We start from the raw sequence: 22,656 nt of genomic DNA, 5'->3' as shown, positions 1-22,656 counted from the left end.
ATCCCGCGTTGCTGTGTCTCTGGCATAGGCCGGTGGCTACAGCTCCGATTCAACCCCTAGCCTGGGAACCTCCATATGCCGCGGGAGCGGCCCAAGAAATAGCAACAACAACAAAAAGACAAAAAAAAAAAAAAAAAAAAAATACAGAGTTCCTGTTGTGGCTCAGCGGTAATGAACCCAACTAGTATCCAGGAGGATGTGGGTTCAATCCCTGCCCTCACTCAGTGGGTTAAGGATCTGGCATTGCCACAAGCTGTGGTATAAGTCACAGATGTGGCTTGAGACGAGTGTTGTTATGGCTGTGGCTTAGGCCCGCAGCTGCAGCTCTGATTCATCTCCTAGCCCAGGAACTTCCATATGCCACAGGTATGGCCATAAAAAGAAAAAAAATAAATAACAAATAAACAAATGGGACCTAATCAAACTTACAAGCTTTTATACAGAAAAGGAAACCATTAACAAAATTAAAAGACAGGAGTTCCCATCGTGGCGCAGTGGTTAACGAATCCGACTAGGAACCATGAGGTTGCGGGTTCGGTCCCTGCCCTTGCTCAGTGGGCTAACGATCTGGCGTTGCCATGAGCTGTGGTGTAGGTTGCAGACACGGCTCGGATCCTGCATTGCTGTGGCTCTGGCGTAGGCCAGGGGGGCTACAGCTCCAATTCAACCCCTAGCCTGGGAACCTCCATATGCCACGGGAGCAGCCCAAAGAAATAGCAAAAAGACACACACACACACACACACACACACACACACACACACACACAAAAGACAACCTACAGAAGGGGAGAAAATATTTGCAAATGATGGAACTGACAAGGGTTTAATATCCAAAATATACAAATAGCTCATACAACTCAACAACAAAACAAACGACCCAAATAAAAAATGGGCAGAAGACTTATATAGGCATATCTCCAAAGAAGAAATACAAGTGATCAACAGGCATGTGAAAAAATGCTCAATATCACTAAGTATTAGAGAAATGCAAATTAAAACTACAATGAGGTAACATTTCAACTGGTCAAAATGGCCATCATTAAAAAACCTACAAACATCAAATGCTGGAGAAGATGTGGATTCCTACACTGTTGGTAGGAATGTAAATTGGTACAGCCGCTATGGAAAACAGTATGGAAGTTCCTCAGAAAACTACAGATAGAGATACCATATGATCCAGCAATCCCACTCCTGGGCATATATCCAGACAAAACTGTAATTCAAAAAGTTACATGCACCCCTATGTTCATAGCAGCACTATCTATAATAGCCAAGACGTGGAAACAACCTAAATGTCCATTGACAGATGAATGGATTAAGAAGATGTGGTATATAGAGTCCTCTTATGGCACACTGGTTAAGGATCCAGCATTGCCACTGCAGTGGCGTGGACTGCTGCTATGGCACAGGTTTGATTCTTGACTGGGGAATTTCCACATACCATGGGTGAGGCCAAAAAAACCCCAAGAAGATATGGTATAGGAGTTTCCTCATGGCTCAGCGGGTTAAGGACCCAGTGTTGTCACTGCTGTGATTCTGATTACAGCTGTGGTGTAGGTTTGATCCCTGCCCAGGAACTTCTGCATGTCTCGGAGGCAAACAAACAAACAAAAAAAATGTGGTATATATACACAATAGAATACTGCTCAACCATAAAAAAGAACAAAATAATGCCATTCACAGCAACATGAATGCAACTAGATATTGCCATACTACGTGAAGTCAGAAAGAGAAAGACAACTACCATATGATAACATGTGGGAATCTAAAATATGACACAAATAAACCCATCTACAAAACATAAACAGACTCACAGACATAGAGAACAAACTTGTGGTTGAGGAGTTTGGGGGAGAGATCGGGGGGGTGGAGGTTGGGGTTAGCAGACGTATGCTATTATACATGGAGGGGATAAACAACAATGTTCTACTGTATAGCACAGAGAATGATATTCAATGTCCTATAATAAGCCATAATGGAAAAGAATATTAAATAGGGAATTATATATATGTATAAATGAATCACTCTGCTTTACTGCAGAAATTAACACATTATAAATCAACTATATTTCAATTTTTAAAATCTGTAGCAAAATTAAAACACTGCTAGAGGCCAAAGGTTCTCTACCTATAACAGTGCATGACGTCCTGGTCTCTTCCAGGAAAAACAGAGGTGCCCTGTTAGGAAGGATCATTCAGATGCCTCAAGCCAGCCAGCCATTTGTAAGATAAATGTTTCCCTTCTTACAGTCTTAGAGACCTTCTTAGTCAAAAACAGATTCATGGGAGTTCCCACTGTGGTGGAGTGGTATAGCGGCTTGGGTTCCTGCAGAGGTGCAGGTTCCATCTTTGACCTGGTGCAGTGAGTTAAAGGATCTGGCACTGCCACAGCTGCGGCTCAATCCCTGGCCTGGGATATGATTGAATCCCTGGCCTGGGAACAACAACAACAAAACCAATTCAGAAGGTGGCCAATTAGCTCTCTGAACCCCTTCAGTAACTAGACTCCTTTTTTATTATATTTCCAACATAGAATGACATATGAATGCACACCACTGAGATTTAATGACATTAATATTGTGCTTCAGAGCCTCTTCTTACCTAAACAGAGAGAAATGAAGTTCCCTCATCCCACTCCCCTGCCTTCTTCCAGTAGGTTGGCCATCTTTTTCCAATCATGATTTTTACACTTTTCCTGTGTATGTATGAGTCTGCACACAACAGAGTGTTTTTGTTTTTCAGTGTTTCCTATGTGCAAAGCTGGATTACTATACATCTAACCCTTCGATTTACTATTTTTAACCCAAATGTTACTCCCCAAACTGCCCTTCAACCTGGGCTAGAGGGTCCTCTGCCCTGCCTCCATATTTTAGTTATTTATTTTCTTTTTCAGCCACACCCAGGGCATGTGGAAGTTCCTGGGCCAAGGACTACATCCAAGCCACAGATGTGACCTATGCCACAGCTGCAGCAATTCCTGATCCTAAACCTACTGCATTAAGCTGGGGATCAAATCTATGCACCACAGAGACAACACTGGATTCTTAACCTGCTCTGCCACAGTGGGAACTCCTCTGGACCCACATTTTAGAGCTTCGATCTCCCATGTGGCAGCACTGGCCACATGTGGCTCCTAGGCACTTAAAGCATGGCTGTGCCACTGTTAAATTTTATTTAACTTTAATTTACATTTCGATAACCACATGTGGCTAGTGGCTACCCTGGTCGATAGAACAAGATATAGAACATTTCCATCACTGCAGGAAATGCTGCATTAGAATACTCCCCCCCCACACACACACACAACCTATCAAGAAGCACATGGGTGTTTCCATCCCCATCTGCTTTGTGACTAACACTGCTTAGGCTCTGAGGAGACACTTCTACCCAACTCTTACTCTATTACATGAAAGCAAAATGTGGTATAAATACACAATGGAATATTATTCAACCCTAAAAAGAACGGAAATTCTGACACATGCTACAACAGGGATGAACTCTGAGGACAAGATGCTTAGTGAAATAAGCCAGACACAGGAGGATAAATAGTTTGATTCCACTCACATGAGGTCCCTAGAGGAGTCAGATCCACAGACAGGAAGTAGATGGTTGGGAGGCAGGGGCTAGGGGAGAGGATAGGGAGTCAATGTTTCATGTGGACAGAGTTTCAGTCTGGGAAGAGAAGCAAGTTCTGGAGACAGACGGTGGGGATGGTTGCACAACAATGTAAATGTACTTAATGCCACTGAACCGTATACTTTGAAATGGTTTAGGAATTTCTGCTGTGGCACAACAGGATGGGCGGGGTGTTGAGAGCGCTGGGATGCGGGTTTGGTCCCTGGCCCAGCACAGTGGGTTAAGGATCCAGGGTTGCTGAAGGTGTGGCTTAGGTGGCAGCTGCAGCTCAGATCTGATCCTTGGCCCAGGAACTCCATATGATGCAGGGAAGCCAAAAAAGAAAGAAAAAAAAAGGTTTAAATGGTAAATTTTGTTATGTATTGCTTCATTACAATAAAAAGAAATTTTGTACCCACAAGCAGTCACTCTCCATCTCTACTCATCTATTCTGCCTTTTAATATTAATAGAAATTGTGAATATTTTAGGAAAGTAACATTTTAGAGACACATGAAAAATGATGTTTATTTTTCAATGTTTCACATTTGATTGGCTTTTTTTTTTAATAGGGCTGCACCCACGCATGTGAAAGTTCCCAGGCTAGCAGTCAAATTGGAGTTACAGCTGCCAACCTACACCACAGCCACAGCAACACCAGATCTGAGCCACATCTGCAACCTACACCAAGGCTGTGGCAATGCAGGGTCCTTAACCCACTGGCAAAGCCAAGGGTTGAACCCACATCCTCATGGATACTAGTTGGGTTTGTTACCACTGAGCCACAACGGGAACTCCTTGTTTCTCGTTTTTTGATGAAAATATATTTAACTTTGGTACACTTTAATACACTTTAACTGCATCTTATGACTGAAACCTTTATCTCAGCCTTTCTCAATTGGAGTTCCAGAAGAGAATGAAAATGTCATGCCCTCAGGCACCCAAGCAGGTAAGGAAATCATGAATCCCCATGATACCTGGAAAGAAGCTAGTGGTGGCCCATCCCTGGGAGGTCTCTCCAATCATCTTCTGTGTCCCGTGGTCTTTTTTTTTTTTTTTTTTTTTTTGCTTTTTTTTAGGATCGCACCTGCTGCCTATGAAGGTTCCCAGGCTAGAGGGTCTAATCAGAGCTACAGCTGCTGGCCTATGCCACAGCCACAGCAACATAGGATCAGAGCTGCGTCTGAAACCCCACACCACAGCCCATGGCAACGTCAGATCCTCAACCCACTGAGTGAGGCCAGGGATCAAACCCGCAACCTCAGGGCTCCTAGTTTCCACAGCGCCACAACGGGAACTCCCTGTGTTCTGTGGTTCTGAGGCAGAACCCTGATTGGGAAAGTGGCTGTATTGGTTTGCAGGGGCTTGTATCACAAAATCCCACAGACTGGGGTGCCTTCAATAACATTTATCCTCTCACAGTCTGGAGGCTGGACATCGAAGATCAAGGCATCATCAGGGTTGTTCTCTCTGAGGTCACCCTCCTTGGTTTGCAGACGGCTGTCTTCACCCCACATCCTCACACAGTCTCCATCTGCACGTGTCTAATTTCCTCTTCTTACAACCACACCAGTCACATTGGAATAGGGCCACCAGTCACATTGGAATAGGGCCACCGTATTGGAATAGGGTGAATACTTAATTTCACCTTAATTATCTCTTTAAAGCCCTTATCTCCTACAGTCACATACTTGGCACTGATATCCTAACCCCAATACCTAAACCCAAATATGAATTTTAGGGAGTCACAAGTCAGCCCATGACAGCTGTTTCAAGTCATTACTGTAACAAAATTCAAATGACATGAAAATTTTGAATACATAAACATCATTCATGCTGAAATGAAGGCACCTAAAATAAATTTTATAGAATATATAATTATTATGAATTAGTGTTATTTTATTTAAGACATCCAAACAACAGCAGCCCACCAACAGAATGCTCAGACATGGACAATAGTAACAAAGTTCAGATTCCTTTGATGTTTTGACAACTACAAACCTAGCATCACTCTTTTTTCTTCTTGGTCATTAGAAAGATATTACCTGTCAGGGTAGGTGGGACAGAACACACTGTATTTAACTTTTTTCAGCTTGGTCCATAATGTTGAAATACTTAGACACGGTGTGCAGGTTTCTACTTGTACTTTGCCCTGGGCCTTTCAAACTGTAAAGGCTATTCATTTGTTTGACTATATCACAATTCATTTACCTATATTACTATTGGTAGGTGTTTATATTATGTATCAGTTATCTACTGCAGAGTTAAAAATTACCCCTGCTGAATGTCAGTTGGTACAGCCATTATGGAAAACAGTTTGAAGTTTCCTCAAAAAATTAAAAATAGGAGTTTCCGTTGTGGCTCAGCAGGTTAAGAACCTGACTAGTATCCATGACGATTCAGGTTCGACCCCCGGCCTCAATCATTGGGTTAAGGATCTGGCGTTGCCACAGGCTGCAGCATAGGTCATAGATGTGATTCAGATCCCAAACTGCTGTGGCTGTGGTGTAGGCCAGCAGCAGCAGCTACAATTTAACCCCTAGCCTGCCATATGCCACAGGTGCAGCCCTAAAAAGAAAAAAAATTAAAACTAGAACTACCATATGATCCAGCAATTCTGCTTCTGGGTATTTTTCTGATGAAAGCAAAGATACTAACTCAAAAAGATAAATGCACTCCTTGTTCACCGCAGCATTATTTACAATAACCAATATACAGAAACAACCACTAACAGATGAATGGGTAAATATATGATACACATACACAAGAATATTAGCCATAAAAGATAATGCAATCCAGGAGTTCCCATAATGGCTCAGTGGAAATGAATCTGACTGGCATCCATGAAGACGCAGGTTTGATCCCTAACCTTGTTCAGTGGGTTAAGTATCTGGCTTTGCCGTGAGCTGTGGTGTAGGTCGCAGACGTGGCTGGCATCTGGTGTTGCTGTGGCTATGGTGCAGGCCAGCAGCTACAGCTCTGATTCTACCCCTAGCCTAGGAACCTCCACATGCCGCAGGTACAGTCCTCAAAATATACAAAGAAAAAAAAAAGACAATGAAATCTTGCCATTTGCGACAACATGGATAGAACTACAGGGTATTATGCTGAGTGAAATAAGAAAGACAGAGAAAGGCAAATAAGATATGATCTCACTTATATCTAGAATCAAAAAAACAAAAGAACTTGGGAGTTCCCATCATGGCGCAGTGGAAATGAATCCTACTGTGAACCATGAGGTTACAGGTTTAATCTCTGGCCTCGCTCACTGGGTTAAGGATCCAGCATTGCCGTGAGGTGTGGTGTAGGTTGCAGACGTGGCTCGGATCCTGCATTGCTGTGGCTCTGGCGTAGGCCAGCAGCTGTAGCTCCAGTTTGACCCCTAGCCTGGGAACCTGCATATGCTGTGGGTGCAGCACTAAAAAAGCAAAAAACAAAAAAACAAAACAGAAAGATTCATCAATAGAGATAAAAAAACTGATGCTTGCCAGAAGGGGGGGCAGGTGGGAGTATGAGTGAAATCGGTGAGGGAGATTAAGAAGTACAAACTTCCAGGCTTTAAATAAGCCAGTCATGGAGATGTAATATATAGCACTGGCAATATAGTCAATAATACTGCAATAAATTGTATGGTAGATGATAACTAGATTCATCATGGTGATCACTTTGTACAAAAATATCAAATCAATGTTATACACCTGAAACTAATACTGTAAGCCAATTATACTTCAGTGAGAAATTTTTTTTTCCCAATGATGTGGCTTCAAACAATAAATATTTACCATCTTCACAGTTTCTGTGGGCCAGAATTTGGGAGTGGCATTGGGTGGACTCTAACTCAGAATCCTTATGAGGTTGCCAATAGGAAGTCAGCTGAGGAACCATCATCTGAAGGCTCATCTGAGGTAGATGGATCTGCTTCCAGGATGGCTCCTTTATGTGGTTGGCAAGTTCATGCTTTCCCAATGCTGCTTGAGTTTTCTTACAATATGCAGATGAGCTTCCCCCAGAATGAGAGATGAGAGAGAAGAGAGAGGAAGGGGAGTGAGGAGGGAAGGACCAGGTAGAAGCTGTCCTTGTTATGACCAGCCTCAGACATCATATGGCACAACTTCTGCCACACTGTATTAGAAGTGAATCACTTAATCCATCCCACCCTAAAGGGGAGAGGATTAGGCCCTATTTTCTGAAAGAAAAAGTGAGTTTGAGTTTATTTATGGGAATATGTAATATATATTCTCATACTGAATATAAGAATTTATGGAAATATTTTTAAACCACCATAGGCTATTTCTAATTTTCTGCTGTTGCATATGTTCTATGTACATTCTATATATGCCTTATGCCAGCTTCTCCTCATGGCTTCCTGTCCAGCCTGGGTCCTACACCACCCATTCCAAACAGAGTACAGCTGAGAATGGGGTGAGGATGGCTGCCTTAGATTCACCAGGATTTACCCTGGAGCTGGGGTCACCTTCTCCTGAGACACCAGGAAAAGCATGGACTCAACCCAAACCGGCAAGGAAAACAGAAGGGATGGGCTTTGGAAAGACAATAAAAGGACATGTTGAAGACACTGAGAAGGCTCGACAAGGGGGTATGAACTGCTAAGCTGCCAGGGCAAGAACACTGGAGTCCATGTGTGAGAGCAGACCTGCAGCTCTCTGGGCCGACCCCTGCCACCTCCACTAGGTAAGAGGCCATCAGCACTGTACAGTGATGCTTCCCAGCATACTGATGGCCTCCACCTCTGGCAAGGTCCCCTTCCCAACCTGAAGCCCCAGTGCACCAAGTGGTGCCAACTGAGGGCACAGAGGCAAGTGTCTCCCAGGGTGGAAGGGCAAGTCTTGTCCTTTAAGCTTCCTCCAGCTTAAAGGAATACAGACAACCTTGGGGCTTTCTTCACTTGCTCTTGCAACAACCCAGCTCAGCTAAACTGTGTTACTACCTGATGGGGACCCTACCTCAGGAACCAGTGAGGCCAGTGGTTGTCGACCCTGTTCCACACCAGGAGATCAAATAGCCCGTTCCATCTAGGGCAGTGTTTCTTGATCCAGGCACTGCTGACATAGTGGCCCAATTATTGTCTGGGGTGGGGCCGTCCTGGGCACTGTGGGGTGTGCAGCAGCATCCCTGGCCTCCAGCCACTGAATGCCAGGAGTGTCCCCAGACATTGCCCAGTTGAGAACTGCCGGTCTAGGACAAGCCCAATCCCATGGCACCAGCTTTGAGACCCAGGCCAAGATATGAGCAGCAACATGGGCTGGTTCATGCCTGGTCCAGAACCTAATCTAGAAAGACCATCAGGATGCACCATGCGCTGCCCTCTGGCTCAAGATCAGGCTTGAGACAGCACGTTTGCTGGCATAAGCTAAGAATTCAGGACATGGTCTTGTTGTATTTGACTCTGAGCAGTAATGCTTATGCACCCTGAGCTTTGAAGACTACTGAGTTAGACCAAAGTCAAGAACAAAAGGAGAGCCTGCCCACAGAAGGCTGGGCATCCAACCTGCTTGGCCTTGATGTAATTCAGTGTAACCTTAGGAGTTCCTATGTGCCAGCAGGACAACCCCTGTCAGTTTTATTATGAAGGCCTGCAAACATCACAGTTTTGAGAAAACTGGTTGGCTGTGAGGGGGTTGACACCAGCTTTGAGTTCCATGTGTGGTGGTAAAATGCACTTGATCTCACTAGAGGTCACCCCTTGCCCCCTGATCTGCTCAGATGACAGTATGAAGAACCTCTTCTGTGCAAACAACTGAGACACTGGAGAGTGGCAGAGAAACACCATCTGTGGGAAGGAAGGATGTGCCCACAGCCCAGCAGGCAGCAGGGGCCTCCCTCTTCAACCCAGGGCCTGAAAAGGCCTCAGTGTGAAGAGTTACTGAGATCCCACAGAGGGGCTCAGATGCAGGCCCTCAGGCTGAGAAAGGTCCTGGAACATACATGGGAATGAGAGGGCATGGAGGCTGACAGGGAAATAGTCCTGTGTGCTAAGGGACAGAGGAAGTATGGGTGACAGGAGGCTGAATGGTGGGCTTGGGGCTCTGGGATACTAGCCAGAATCCATATTTTATCCAGTAACCAATGGGGTGTCTCAGCCATATCTCAGGACAAGATCTATCCAGTTAGGATGCTAAGATGGTGCTGTGGACTAAATTCTGCTCCCACCCATCACCAAGTTTACATGAAGCCCTAACCCCTAATGTGACTATGTTTAGAAACAGAAGCTTTAAAGAAATAAAATGGGGCCACAATCCTATAGGTCTAGTATCCCTATGAGAAGAGAGAGACACCAGGAATGCCCACACAGAGAGGGGATCACATGGAGACACAGGGAGAAGATGACCACCTGCAGGACAACAAGAGAGGCCAATCTTGCCAGCACCTTGATCTTCAATGTCCAGCTTACAGACTATGAGAAATAAATGTGTTGTTTAGGTCACCCAGTCTGTGGCATTTTGTTATGGTGCCTCGAGCAGACTAAGGCAGGTGGTGATGGTTACAGAGGGGAGAAGCTGAAGGCAAAGATCTTTAGATGACATGAGACACACAGAGGCCTCAATCAGCATGGTGGAAATTGGAAGAGAATGTATGAGATTTCGGGTTGCCTGTGCAAAGTTCAGCCAAGCTGGCTCCCAGTGGTTGGGGGCTGCAAACACCCAAAACAGAGCTTGCAAAGCAGTCAAGTAAATGCTAGGTGAGAATGACCAAAGTGGTAGCGGTGACCCCAAAGGGAACACATGACCACCTTACCCTGAGTAACTGCTCAGGACAACACAAAGCTGTTTGTGGTTGGAGAGGATGTGTGGCCTGGCTATTATTTAGCTAAGAAAGCTCTATGAGGAAATAAGAGCATGGATGCCCTCAAGCTGGGGGAGTACACATCCTGTAGGTCTCACACCCTTCTCAGGAGAGGGTTCAGCAGATTGGAGCCCAGATGGAAGGCATAGGGAGAAATGGAAGAGATTTCAAACAGGGCTCGACCAAGTATGGCCACCTCTGCCCTCTGCCTGTTTTTGTGCAGCCCATGAGCAAAGAGTGGATTTTGTATTTTTGAGAATGTGAAGTTGGAAAAAGTTAAAAGAGAGTACTATTTCATGACGTGAAAATTACACAAAATTTACATTTTGGTGTCAAAATATAAAGTTTTAATGGCACATGTCCACTTGTTTCTGTACTAAGGCGGCTTTCACCCTATGGTGGCAGAGCTCTGTAGCTATGACAGCTAGGGTAACCCGCTATTAGGGACTACATGTTTGTGTCTCCCCAAAATTCTTATGCTGAAACCCTATGCCTAAATGTGATAGGGTTGGGAGGTGGGACCTTTGGGAGGTAATTAGGATCAGATGAAGCCATGAGGGTGGGGCCCCCTTCATCATGGGATTAATGTCTTTATAAAAGTTACAAGAGGAATTCCCTGGTGGCTCAACAGCATTGGGAGTTGTTGAGCACTGTCATTGCTGTGGCTTGGGTTTGATCCCTGGACCCAGAATTTCCATGTGCTGCGGAAACACCAAAACAAACAAACAAACAAAAGTCACAAAAGAGTTTGCTTCCCTTCTCTGCTCTCCTCCTTGTGAGGACACAGAGAGGTCAGCACCTGCAACACAGAGGAGAGTTCTAACCAGAACCCAACCATGCCGGCACCCTGGAGACTTCCAGCCTCCTGAACTCCAAAGGATAAACTATTGTTTACAAGCCACTCAGTCTGTGGTACTTTTACACAGCAGCCCTGAATGAAGACACACACAAGGTAGAAAATATTTACTCTCTAACCCTTAATAGAAAGGTCTGCTGGAGTTCCCATTGTGGTTAACAAATTCAACTAGTATCCATGAGGATGCGGGTTCAATCCCTGGCCTCACTCAGTGAGTTAAGGATCTGGTATTGCAGTGTGCTGTGGTGTAGGTCGCAGACAAGGCTCGGATCTGGTATTGTTGTGGCTGTGGTGTAGGTTGGCTGTAGCTCTGATTGGACCCTTAGCCTGGGAACCTCCATATGCCATGGGTGCAGCCCAAAAAAAAACAAGACAAAACAAAAAAAAAAAGTCTGCTGATCCCTGGCTTACAGCAGCCACCATTTATTTTGTTCTTTACTCTGTAGGCTGGACTGGGTTAGCATTTGAGGTCCTCCTCCCTATAGTATCTCCTCCTCCAGTGGGCCATCCTTGGGTCCTTCACGTGGCAGGGTCCCCGAGAATGAAGGGGACTCAGGCAAAGGCTCTGGAGGTCTAGGCACAAACAGGAATAGCAGCTGGAACAGATGCTATAACAGAATACCACAGACTGGGTGTTTATAAATAATGAAAATGTCTCAGTTCTGGAGACTGGGAAGTTCACAACCAAGGTACCAGCAGATCCAGTATCTGGTGAGAGCCCACATCCTGGTTCACAGATGGCCATCTTCTCACCGAGTCCTCACACGGCAGAAGGGAGGCAGTGAGGGAGTGAGGGAGCTCTTTAGGGTCCTTTTATAAGGGCATATCCCATTCATAAGGGACTGCATCCTCATGATCTAATCACCTTCCATACATCACACTGGAGGTTAGGTTTCAACACAGTAATTTTGGGAGGACAAAGACTGTTGTCTCTGGCAGTATCACTTCCATTGCAGTCAACTGGCCAGGGAAGGGCACAAGGAAGCCCAGACACAAGCACCACAGAAACTGATGCAATTTCTAGATGGGAAGAGCTGCAAAGTTGCTGTGAAAAGGGCAGGGATATAAGGAGGAATGAAATAAAGGACAGGGACTTTTTTTTCTAATTTTTTGGCTGTACCTGCAGCTTGTGGAAGTTCTCGGGCCAGGATCAAACCTGCGCCACAGCTGAAGCAAAGCTGGATCCTTACCCTTCTGTGTCACAAAGGAACTTCCAAGAACAGAATTCACATGCCACAATGCCTTGCACATGGCAGGAGCTCACAAGGCAGCCCAGGTTGGCCAGATTTTCCAATTTTAAGCAATACTAGAAGTTGGGGTTTTGTAAAGTCTCCTAATTTTGAAATACTGGCACCTAATTCAAATATAGCAAGCAAAAAACCCACTCACAGGCCAAAGAAAGCACCACGTGTGAGAATCAAACATGATATGCAACCAATTTTCAACCCTGACCAAGAGCAAGGAGTTGGGAGTGGTTGTTGAGGAATGAGAATAAAAAGTCACAAATTCACTCTTGGAAAAGCCTCCCCTTAAGCAAAGGGCCTAAGCTTTGTCTACTGCTGTCTGAAGTCACCTGCTGCTCATAGGAGAATGCGCCAACCAGGCCTAGGGCTGCTGAGGGCCTTGCTGATGCTGTCTGCCTGGGAGGGAGAACTGAGGCAGGAGGCTGTGGGCAAAGCACCAGGACGCAGGAAGAGTGGGAGTGAAGCACATCTGTTTGATGCAGACTCACAAGTCCCAGCTGGTGTTCTTGTCTTTGGGTCCCAAGAAAAGGTCTTCTGATGGCTTTTTGGTCTGAATTTTGTTTTGGGGAGTCAGGGTTTTTTGGGGTATATCATCTAGATAAGATTTTAGAATGCAAGGCTGGCAAGACCCAATGATACCATTTTGTTCAGCGAGTCATCTAACAACAGGGACATGGAGGCCGAGATGGAAGGGACTCATCTGGGGATACCATGTTGCCCACACAGGGCTCCCTCCTATAGGATATGCTCTGCTTGCTCCCAAAAGGCCAACTGTAAAGAACACATCAGACCTTAAATGAAGCCCTCACTTCAGAAAGGCACATCTGAGGAATCTACAGGCAGGTAATAAAATGTCTCAGAGATGATCAGGAGGAAAGACAGGTCATCCTGGGTGTGCTGTAACAATGATTTCTGCTGTGGACTGTTGGAAGAACCATATTCAGTGAGAACACACACAAAATCAAAAACATCTACAGTCTAAGAAAAATACCAGATGATGGGGAGTTCCCGTCATGGTTAACGAATCTGACTAGGAACCATGAGGTTGCGGGTTCGGTCCCTGCCCTTGCTCAGTGGGTTAACGATCCGGCGTTGCCGTGAGCTGTGGTGTAGGTCGCAGACCTGGCTTGGATCCTGTGTTGCTGTGGCTCTGGCATAGGTTGACAGCTACAGCTCCGATTAGACCCCTAGCCTGGGAACCTCCATATGCCACGGGAGCGGCCCTAGAAAAGGCAAAAAGACAAAAAAAAAAAAAAAAAAAAAAAAAAAGAAAGAAAGAAAAATACCAGCTGGAAAAAAGGTTTTCCTGGGATTAGAGTACTGAGATACCTCAGGTAGTATTCTCTTTTAAAATTGTGGACTAGGAGTTCCTTTGTGGCTCAGCAGTATTCATGAGGATGCAGGTTCAATCCCTGGCCTTGCTCAGTGGGTTAAGGATCCAGTGTTGCCATGAGCTGTGGTGTAGACTGCAGATGCAGCTTGGAACTGGGGGTTGCTGTGGCTGTGGCGTAGTTTGGCAGCCACAGCTCAATTGGACCCCTAGCCTGGGAACTTCCATATGCCACAGTTGTAGCCCTAAAAAAGACAAAATAAATAAATAAAAAAAAACTGTGGGAGTACTCATCATGGCTCAGCAGTTAGCGAACCTGACAAGAATCATGAGGATGCAGGTTCAATCCCTGGCCTCGCTCAGTGAGTTAAGGATTTGGCATTGCCATGAGCTGTGGTGTAGGTCGCAGACTCGGCTGGGATCCTCTGTTGCTGTGGCTGTGGTGTAGGGCGGCAGTTACAGCTCCTATTGGACCCCTAGCCTGGGAACCTCATATGCTGCGGGTGTGACCCTAAAAAGACAAAACAAACAAAAAAACTGTGGACTCCTCCATCAGGACACAGTTTTTCACCCACTTATTTACCACCGCTCCAGTGGTGTAAACTAAACCAGACTGAGTGCTGCGAGTTGGAAATCCCACCTTGGTGATCACCTACTTTGCAGTGTTATGGAGAGAAAACCTCAGCTCCAGCATTCCGACCAAGCTCAGTTTCCCAGGCCCATCTGTGACTACTCACAGGATTGAGGAACATAAGAGGGCTTAGATGGTACACTGTGAAGTGAGATACCCAAGGCTAACATGCTCACTCAAGACATTCATCAGTGAGGAGATTTTCAAATCCGTTTTATTGGCAATAAGATCACATTTGTAGTTTGTATGTACATGCATACATATACAACCAGAGAGATTATTTCATTTGGCATTTTGGTTCACAAGGGTTTATATATTCAAAACATATTAACATACATGTAATACTCATAACAATCCTGATTTTTCTAACAGAATTTTTTTTTTTTTTTACCTTAAAAGCCTTATATGCATTTTCCATGTGAAATGCCCATTTCAGATCCAGGTACTCCCAGAAAACACACTAGAAAGGGTCTGATGAACTAAATCCTTGGGCTCTTTAGAAGACGATGGAGAATTCCATCCCCTGGCTCCCATCAGCAACCTTCTTTAAAATGTAGTCAAGAGTCTCCAGCTCTCAATCATGGCAAGCCTCATTCCTCAAGACAGAGCCACTGGGCTGCATGGCATTCCCGAGACAAGGATTCAATACTGGTGATGGGAATTTCCACAGCCTCGAGGCTGAACCACATTCCATTTGGCAGTGAAACTCCCAGAATTCTCTTCTGTCCTTCTGAAAAGGAACATGGTCCTCACGTAGAGGGTGGCTACATGGTTAGCTCCACCAGTCAGGTGCTTTAGAACACCGTCCCAATGATATGTTAGTTAAGCTAAAGAAAAAGCATTATGTAACACCCTTCTAGAAACAGTGGGATTGAAAGGATGCTCAATCAGGATCAACATGGCCATGTCTTTTTACTGCCTTGAAGCAAACTGGTGAAAAGCTGTTCTGGGAACAATGAGGGCTCATCCTTGGTTCCAGCCCCCTGCTGCTGCTTTAAGGGGCAGAGAAACCTCCACAGCCACATCTATGCTGGTCTAGCACATGGGCCTCTTGTGTCAACTGAGAGGGTGGGACTAGACAGCCAATTTGAGTTTCTCATGAGCAAGTACAACAGATTCTGAACCATCAACCCTGGAACAATTAATGACATTCAAAATCAAACAGAAGCTACTGGCTTTTTTAAAACATTCATTTCAACGGTTTTAGACAGTATAGGTGATTCTTTTTTCTTTTTTTTTTTTTTAATGGCTGGGGGTTGAAACCAAGCCATAACCTACAAGGTATCTGTGGGGCCAGATCCTTTTAACCCATTGTGGGGGCCAGGAATTGAACCTGTGAGTCCACAGTGACCTGAGCCACTGAGCCATAGCAGGAACTCCTCATTATAGTTCATTCTGCTCCCAGAGAGCAAAACTCACTGAGTAAACCTCACTCAACAGAACTGACTTTCCAAACTACAAAATGACACAGAACCACAAACCAAAGCAATTTTCAATTCTTAGTCAACAGTTAATTTAAAAAGGCAAAAGGACATGACGTGCCACAAATCCAACTTCCCTTTGGGAGGGAAAAAAAAAAAAAAAACTGCCCAAAGCAAAATATCTACCAAAAAAATAAGTCCCATTCCCCAAAATATTTACAAATGAACATTCTAGCTAATAAATAAATAAATAAAACTGGCAACCTTAGAATAATCCTCTATTCTATAAGAGAAAAGGACAGGAAGAGAATGCCATCTCCCAGCTGGTGGGGGATACCTTGGTACAAGGGACAGAACAAGGGAACAATTACCAATCAGTACCTGACCTTGGTTGGTGCCAAAAACTTTTCCTACCAAGATTCTAGCATACTCTGTGAGTAAAGAGGGCACTTCAGATTTTACATGTCATAGACATGGACAAAGACATATAAAAAAGAAAAAAAAAAAGAAAAAAATCTCTCCGCTTTTGTCAAAGCTTCCTAATTTTGTTTTGAATTAGAGATCATTCCTTGCCTTAGTGAATAAACTAAACAGCACAGAGCTGATGAAAATAAAGACTGGTGTTAACTTCTTAACACACACACACACACACACAGCCCCTTCTTAAAGGACTAAAATCAGTCTAAATAGAGGGCTCCTTCTTCTAGTGGGAGTATGTACTTAATTATCAAATCTATCTATAATGTATTCTACATCATCATTTTGTGATTAAACTTTTTTTTTTTGGTCTTTTTTTTTAGGGCTGCATCCGAGTCATATCGAAGTTCCCAGGCTAGGGGTCTAAGTGGAGGTACAGCTGCCAGCCTATGCCACAGCCACAGCAATGCCATATTCCAGCAATGTCTGCAACCTACACTGTAGCTCCCAGCAATGCCAGATCCTTAACCCACTGAGCAAACCTGCATCCTCACAAATACTTATCATGTTCATTACTGCTGAGCCACAATGGGAACTCCTTAAACTTTTAAGAACATAAAGCAGAGGTCATAAAGTGGAGGCAGGTATCATTTGTCCCACATAGTCTAATTTGGTTCTGGTATTTAAAACTTGGAGGATCTCACATAAAATGGGGATAATGAGTTATCTGGGAAACTGGGAAGACTCGCCACTCTGAGTTCACTCCCATGTGTTGATGACAGTGGGGGGCTTGTGAGGGACAGCACAGGCTCTGTTTTGATCTTCCTCCCATATACCCTCTACCCTCTATGTTAGACTCTAGTCATACATGTATATGTCTGGCCCTTACAAGGCTGTCTACAATTCCTGATCTGAAGTTTCACAAACTTTCAATTTATTAGCATAAAATAAAGAATGAATATAAGGTTTATAAATACCCTTTCTATATTTTCCTTACTTTTCCAGGATACTCAGTTACTCATCCAGTTCAATGGTCTTTGTCCCCTTAGCTCCATAACAACATGAAAGAACACCAATTACACTCACATGAAAAAATAATTCTGAAGGATCATCTGAAATGCTTCTAAATTTGATATATTTATTCTGATCATTCTAAATGCACACGCTGGAAGATACAGACAAAGGATAAAATATAAAATAAAACTTAAAAAAAAATTTCAGAAACAGGGGAGTTCTCATCGTGCCTCAGTGGAAACGAATCTGACTAGTATTCATGAGGATGCAGGTTCAATCCCTGGCCTCTCTCAGTGGGTTAAGGATCTGGCACTGCTGTGAGCTGTGGTGTAGGTTGCAGACTCCGCTCAGATCCTGTGTTGCTGTGGCTGTGGGGTAGGCCAGCAGCTACAGCTCTCATTAGACCCCTAGCCTGGGAACCTCCATATGTTGTGGGTGCGGTCCTAAAAAAAAGACAAAAAAAAAAAATCAGAAACAGAATATGTTGAGGAAAAAAAATCTCTATTAGGAACATGCTCTGATGCTGACTTGTTGACTTTTAGTTCTAAAATAGATAAAGTGAAAATTCAAAATACACACTTCAAAAACTTAATTTTTGTCGTTTTTTTTAGGGCCACACCCACGACATATGGAGGTTCCCAGGCAAGGTGTTGAAATGGAGCTGCAGCTGCTGGCCTACACCATAGCCACAGCAATGTCGGATCCTTAACCCACTGAGCCAGGCCAGGGATCCAATGCATCCTCATGGATACTAGTTCAAAAACTTTAAATGTATCTAATGTACCTATGATAGCATGTTTCTTTCATTTGAAAGATATTCCTTAAAATATACTGAAACCAAGTTTTTGTCCACAGTTGAAAGCTGCTACTCAAAAATACTTTCTAAGGACAACTTTCAATCAACCCTAATAGGTATTTCAGCCTTACTGAGATGGGCTTTTAAAGAAACAACAGCAGATACTTGTACCCCAATGTTCACTGCAGCACTATATACAATAGCCAAGACATGGAAGCAAGGTAAATGTCCACTGACAGAGGAATGGGTAAAGAAAATGTGGTACATTTATATGACAGAATATTACTCAGCCATAAAAAGAATGAATAATGCCATTTGCTGCAACATGGATGGACCTAGAAATTATACTAAGCGAAGTTTGTCAGACAGTGAGAGACAAACATCACATATCACTTACTTGTGAAATATAAGAAAGGGTACAAATGAACTTATATATGTAGAACAGAAACAGACTCCCAGACTTTGAAAAAGTTATGGTTACCAAAAGGGACAGGTGGGGAGTAGGGGATGGCCTGAGGGGTTTGGGGTGGAAAAGTTCCAAAATTAGGTTGTGATGATGGTTGTACAACTATAAATATAATAAAATTCACTGAATTTTAAAAATCCAAAAATAAATAAATAAAATAATCCAAAAAAATATTTCCAGCATCACGTATAGTGGAAAAGGAAGGAAAGGAGGGAGGGAAGGAGGGAAGAAAGGAAGCAACCACACTTGAACAGGAAAACTCATGTGCATTGCCTTCTTAGGGTCAACTTCCAGTCAATCTCTTCAGGAAAAAATGGGAGATGCTGCTGAGGTGCAGTCACTGTCAGGACAGCTTCACATTTGGCTAGAGGTTCCCAGGGGCCCCACTCTCCTGATTTTGGGTGTGGTGTTAGGTGCACCCCAGCCCTCGAGGCAATGACAACAGATCTTCCCTGGAAGCTTGTGTCCCTGAAACCTAAGCTCAGAGGATGCGCAGACCTTGGAGGGTAAGGTTGGCTCTGGAAGGGCTTAGAGAGCTGGGGGGAGGGGCAGGCAATGGAGGCTGGCCTGAATATGACTAGGACCATCCTGAATCTGATTGCAGCTGTACCTGACAGAGCAGGGAGCTCTCACTTGTGGGTATTCTTCTGCCTGGCAGCACTGGGGCTGCCTGTGTGCTCCCCACGACCGGCGTGGGTTCCAGTGCCTTTCCCAAGCTATCTATTGCCTCTGGGAGAAATTTTTGAGAGATACAGGTTGGGTTGCTTACCATCCTGATGATGCCAGACCAGATACTTACTTCCAGAAAGGGTAATTTCTCAAGGTCTGAAGGATGTGGCCCTAAACCACAATCTGACCAGGACCCAAACTAAAGGGGGAGGATCCAAGTGACAGTATAAAGAACAGTGGAACCCAGTCTCTGCCAGCAGGGCCCAATGTTAAGCAGCTGCACTCAGGCTAGGTCTGCCACCAAAAGCACCTCTCAAGGCTCAAGCAAGCTCTGCCACGGGGTAAAGGCACAGCCTGGGAGCCAGACAACCTGCATTCCTAGGCAGACCCCATACCACCCTGGGGATGCTACAGCAGTTACTGCACCCTGAGCCTCATGTCCTCATCAGCAAAATGGGCATCATAATACCTACCTTCCAGGATTCCTGGGAGGACACAACAACAGAGCAAGTGCCTGGGACTTACAATACAGAGAATCATTAACAATTTATTATTACCCACTACTAACAGTTTGACAGGGTTCCAACCAGGCTTTCAACTCCCTTACATTCTCCAGATGAAGGAATTCAGCTATTAAAATTTATGCCACGGAGTTCCCACTGTGGCTCGGCAGAAACTAATCTGACTAGCATCCATGAGGATGCAGGTTCGATCCCTGGCCTCGCTCAGTGGGTTAAGGATCTGGCATTGCCTCAAGCTGTGGTGGAGGTCACAGATGCAGCTGGGATCCGGTGTTGCTGTGGCTGTAGTATAGGCCAACAGCTGAAGCTCTGATTCAACCCCTAGCCTGGGAACCTCTGTATGCCATGGGTGCCGCTCTAAAAAGACAATCAATCAATCAATCAAATTTATGTCAAAAGCATAAACAGAGCTTCTTCTGAGGGGAAATCAAGTATTGCACCAAAATCCAGGAACTGTCTTATTTAGATTTAAAATAAGATGCAAAGGTAGAGGTAGCCAGCTATGTTTCGTGGATGGAAATTCGACAAGACTGCTAGAAATGGGAAATATAACAGTAGATCTGTCCTGCCTGTCATGTTCCACCAGCATGGACCTCCACCATCCAGCTCTGAGCTCTCGACGTTTTCATTACCAACAGGACTTAACTCATAAGAGCCCTGCCAGATTTCTTGAGCAGCTCTCAGCCTCACAACTGAAAACTGCATTCAGGGCTAATTAAATGTACTGTCAGATTCAACTTTTCACATAGGATCAATCCTTAATTCTGAATACCTGCAGCACTAACTCTAACTCTAAAAAAGTATTGTAAGATTTAAAAGGACACATAAGGTAAAATAAATGAAAATCATCATTATTAGTAAGTAATTGCAAGCTTTTCTTATACCTTCAATAGTGCAAATGTATCCAATTGCCACTAAATTTTAAGACAGTTCAGATTCCAACTCTATTTACAGATACCAATGTAAAGAATATTCCTATCCAGGGTTATATTACCAATTTTAAAAGCCAGGAAAACCAAAGCAAAATTCCTCTAAGAAATAAGCTGTTGTCTTTGCTTTGGCAACTCACTAAATGGGGTTTGTAAATACTGTTGCCCAAATGCTACCCTAAAGCTAGGACTCTCAAAATCTGTTATCTGATCAGATTTTCCATGGCATGTTATATAAGAAATACATACTTTGAAAGCAGCTGAAGGTTCCAAGCAAAAGTCATTCCCCCCAAAATAGAATGTCTGGTTAACTTAAAACCATTCAGATAATGGAAGAATATCTTGATTAAAGGTTTTGTGAGACTGAAACTTATTTTGCTATGATTCCTATGGGTTTTCGTTGTTGATTTTTTGGCTGCACCCAGAGCATGCAGAAGTTCTCCCTCCAGGGATCAAATGCTCTACAGCAGTGACATCAGATCCTTAACCAGCTGAGCCACCAGGGAACTCCTATGTTTTTGTTTCCATTAAATCTACTCTTTTCTCAAGGAAAAACACATGCTCTTGGGGACAATTCTAAGATACAAACTACAAAATACAGACAAAAGCTGTACCAAAATGTATAAGCACATTAATTCAAATAAATGGCAAAAACATCTACTGAAGCCAGCAATTATCTATCTTAACAGTGTAAATGCTCAATTTCTCCTCTGGAAGATAATCTTAATAGGAAGCATAACATTTAAGCGATTTTCCACATCTGACTGAAGAATGCAATGGAGAAACAGAGAAAAAACAAGAAAGAGAAGAGAGAAAAAAGAGCAGCATGCGGACAGAGGGGCAGAGCGTTTCAAAAGGACATTGGTCTCTGACAGCCAAGAAGGCCAGCAGAGTCTGGCTGCTGTGACTAAGCACCAGCAATCAGGATACCACCAAAAATGATGGAAGCAGGAAGGATAACATAAAAATGTAACACTCTGGGAGTTCATTGTGGCACAACAGGTTAAGAATGAGGCGGTGTCACAGCAGCAGCTCTGGTCGCTGCTATGGTGCAGGTTCAATCCCTGGCCTAGGAAATACCACATGCCAAGGTCCAAAAAAATAATTTGGAAAAAAAAAAAAAGTAACACTCTGTTCCAGGAAACAGCAGACCATACATTCTTTCCCTGATAGAAAAATCCATGACAAGCCAACACTACACCTTAGAGACCATTCTGGATGCAGAAAACAAGAGGAGCTCTCCTGACTTCCCCAATCCATGGTTCTAAGCCTCGACCTACTTCCTTCTGATCCCACAGGAAAGAACATCCCAACAACTGGGTTGAGGGGTCACCACCATCTTTTCACTAGCTTTATCTATTTTCAATGTGCTGAAATGGTATATGAATGAAATGTGCAGCACAGGCTCTCCTGAGCTGCAGACACATCTTAGTTATCTAAGGGATGGTTCAAATCCAGTCTGTGAGAAATCGGCCCAAGAAATTCTGCCAGGCTACTAGTTGGAAACTGACACAGGGCAGTAAATGAAAATGATGTGGGGGGGAAGGCACTTTCCCCCAGGGATGCCAGCCCTGGATTCCTCCCTGGGACCTGATCTTGAGTGCGAGGCTGAAGAACTGAGACTGCAGAGAGGCTCCAAGGAGAAGCCTTGGAGAATGGTGTGTGTGTGGAAAGGGGGTGTCTGAACATTAGGGGTACTACCTATAGATTCTCTCCTTCCCCTGGCTGGTTCCTACCTGTGGCCACCCTCACCCCCAGCTCTTCTCCTCAAGGCTCTTTTTTCTCCCCTCCCAAACGTAGACATCCCTGTCTGTTACTAAATCTTAAAAATCCAATCATCCATTCCATTGAATTTCAAGGTCCCAGGTCCCTCTACCCCTCCTCACTTTCCTCCTCGCCTGGAAGCCCCAGGCATCCACTCTTCTAACGCGTGTCAGGACTTCCCT

The 22,656-nt window shown here is 44.2% G+C and overlaps 1 protein-coding gene across 5 annotated transcripts in view; it reads right to left on the bottom strand.

Annotated features, from left to right (window-relative positions):
- Positions 1 to 22,656, bottom strand: part of ZFR2 (zinc finger RNA binding protein 2) — a 53,210-nt gene that overhangs the window by 29,780 nt on the left and 774 nt on the right. The window lies entirely within an intron of this gene.

Source organism: Sus scrofa, chromosome 2 (assembly GCF_000003025.6).
Source record: "Sus scrofa isolate TJ Tabasco breed Duroc chromosome 2, Sscrofa11.1, whole genome shotgun sequence".
In the NCBI taxonomy this organism is placed as follows: Eukaryota; Metazoa; Chordata; class Mammalia; order Artiodactyla; family Suidae; genus Sus; species Sus scrofa.
The sequence above is the reverse complement of the archived record's forward strand: the minus strand, read 5'-3'. Positions and strand labels throughout refer to the sequence as shown.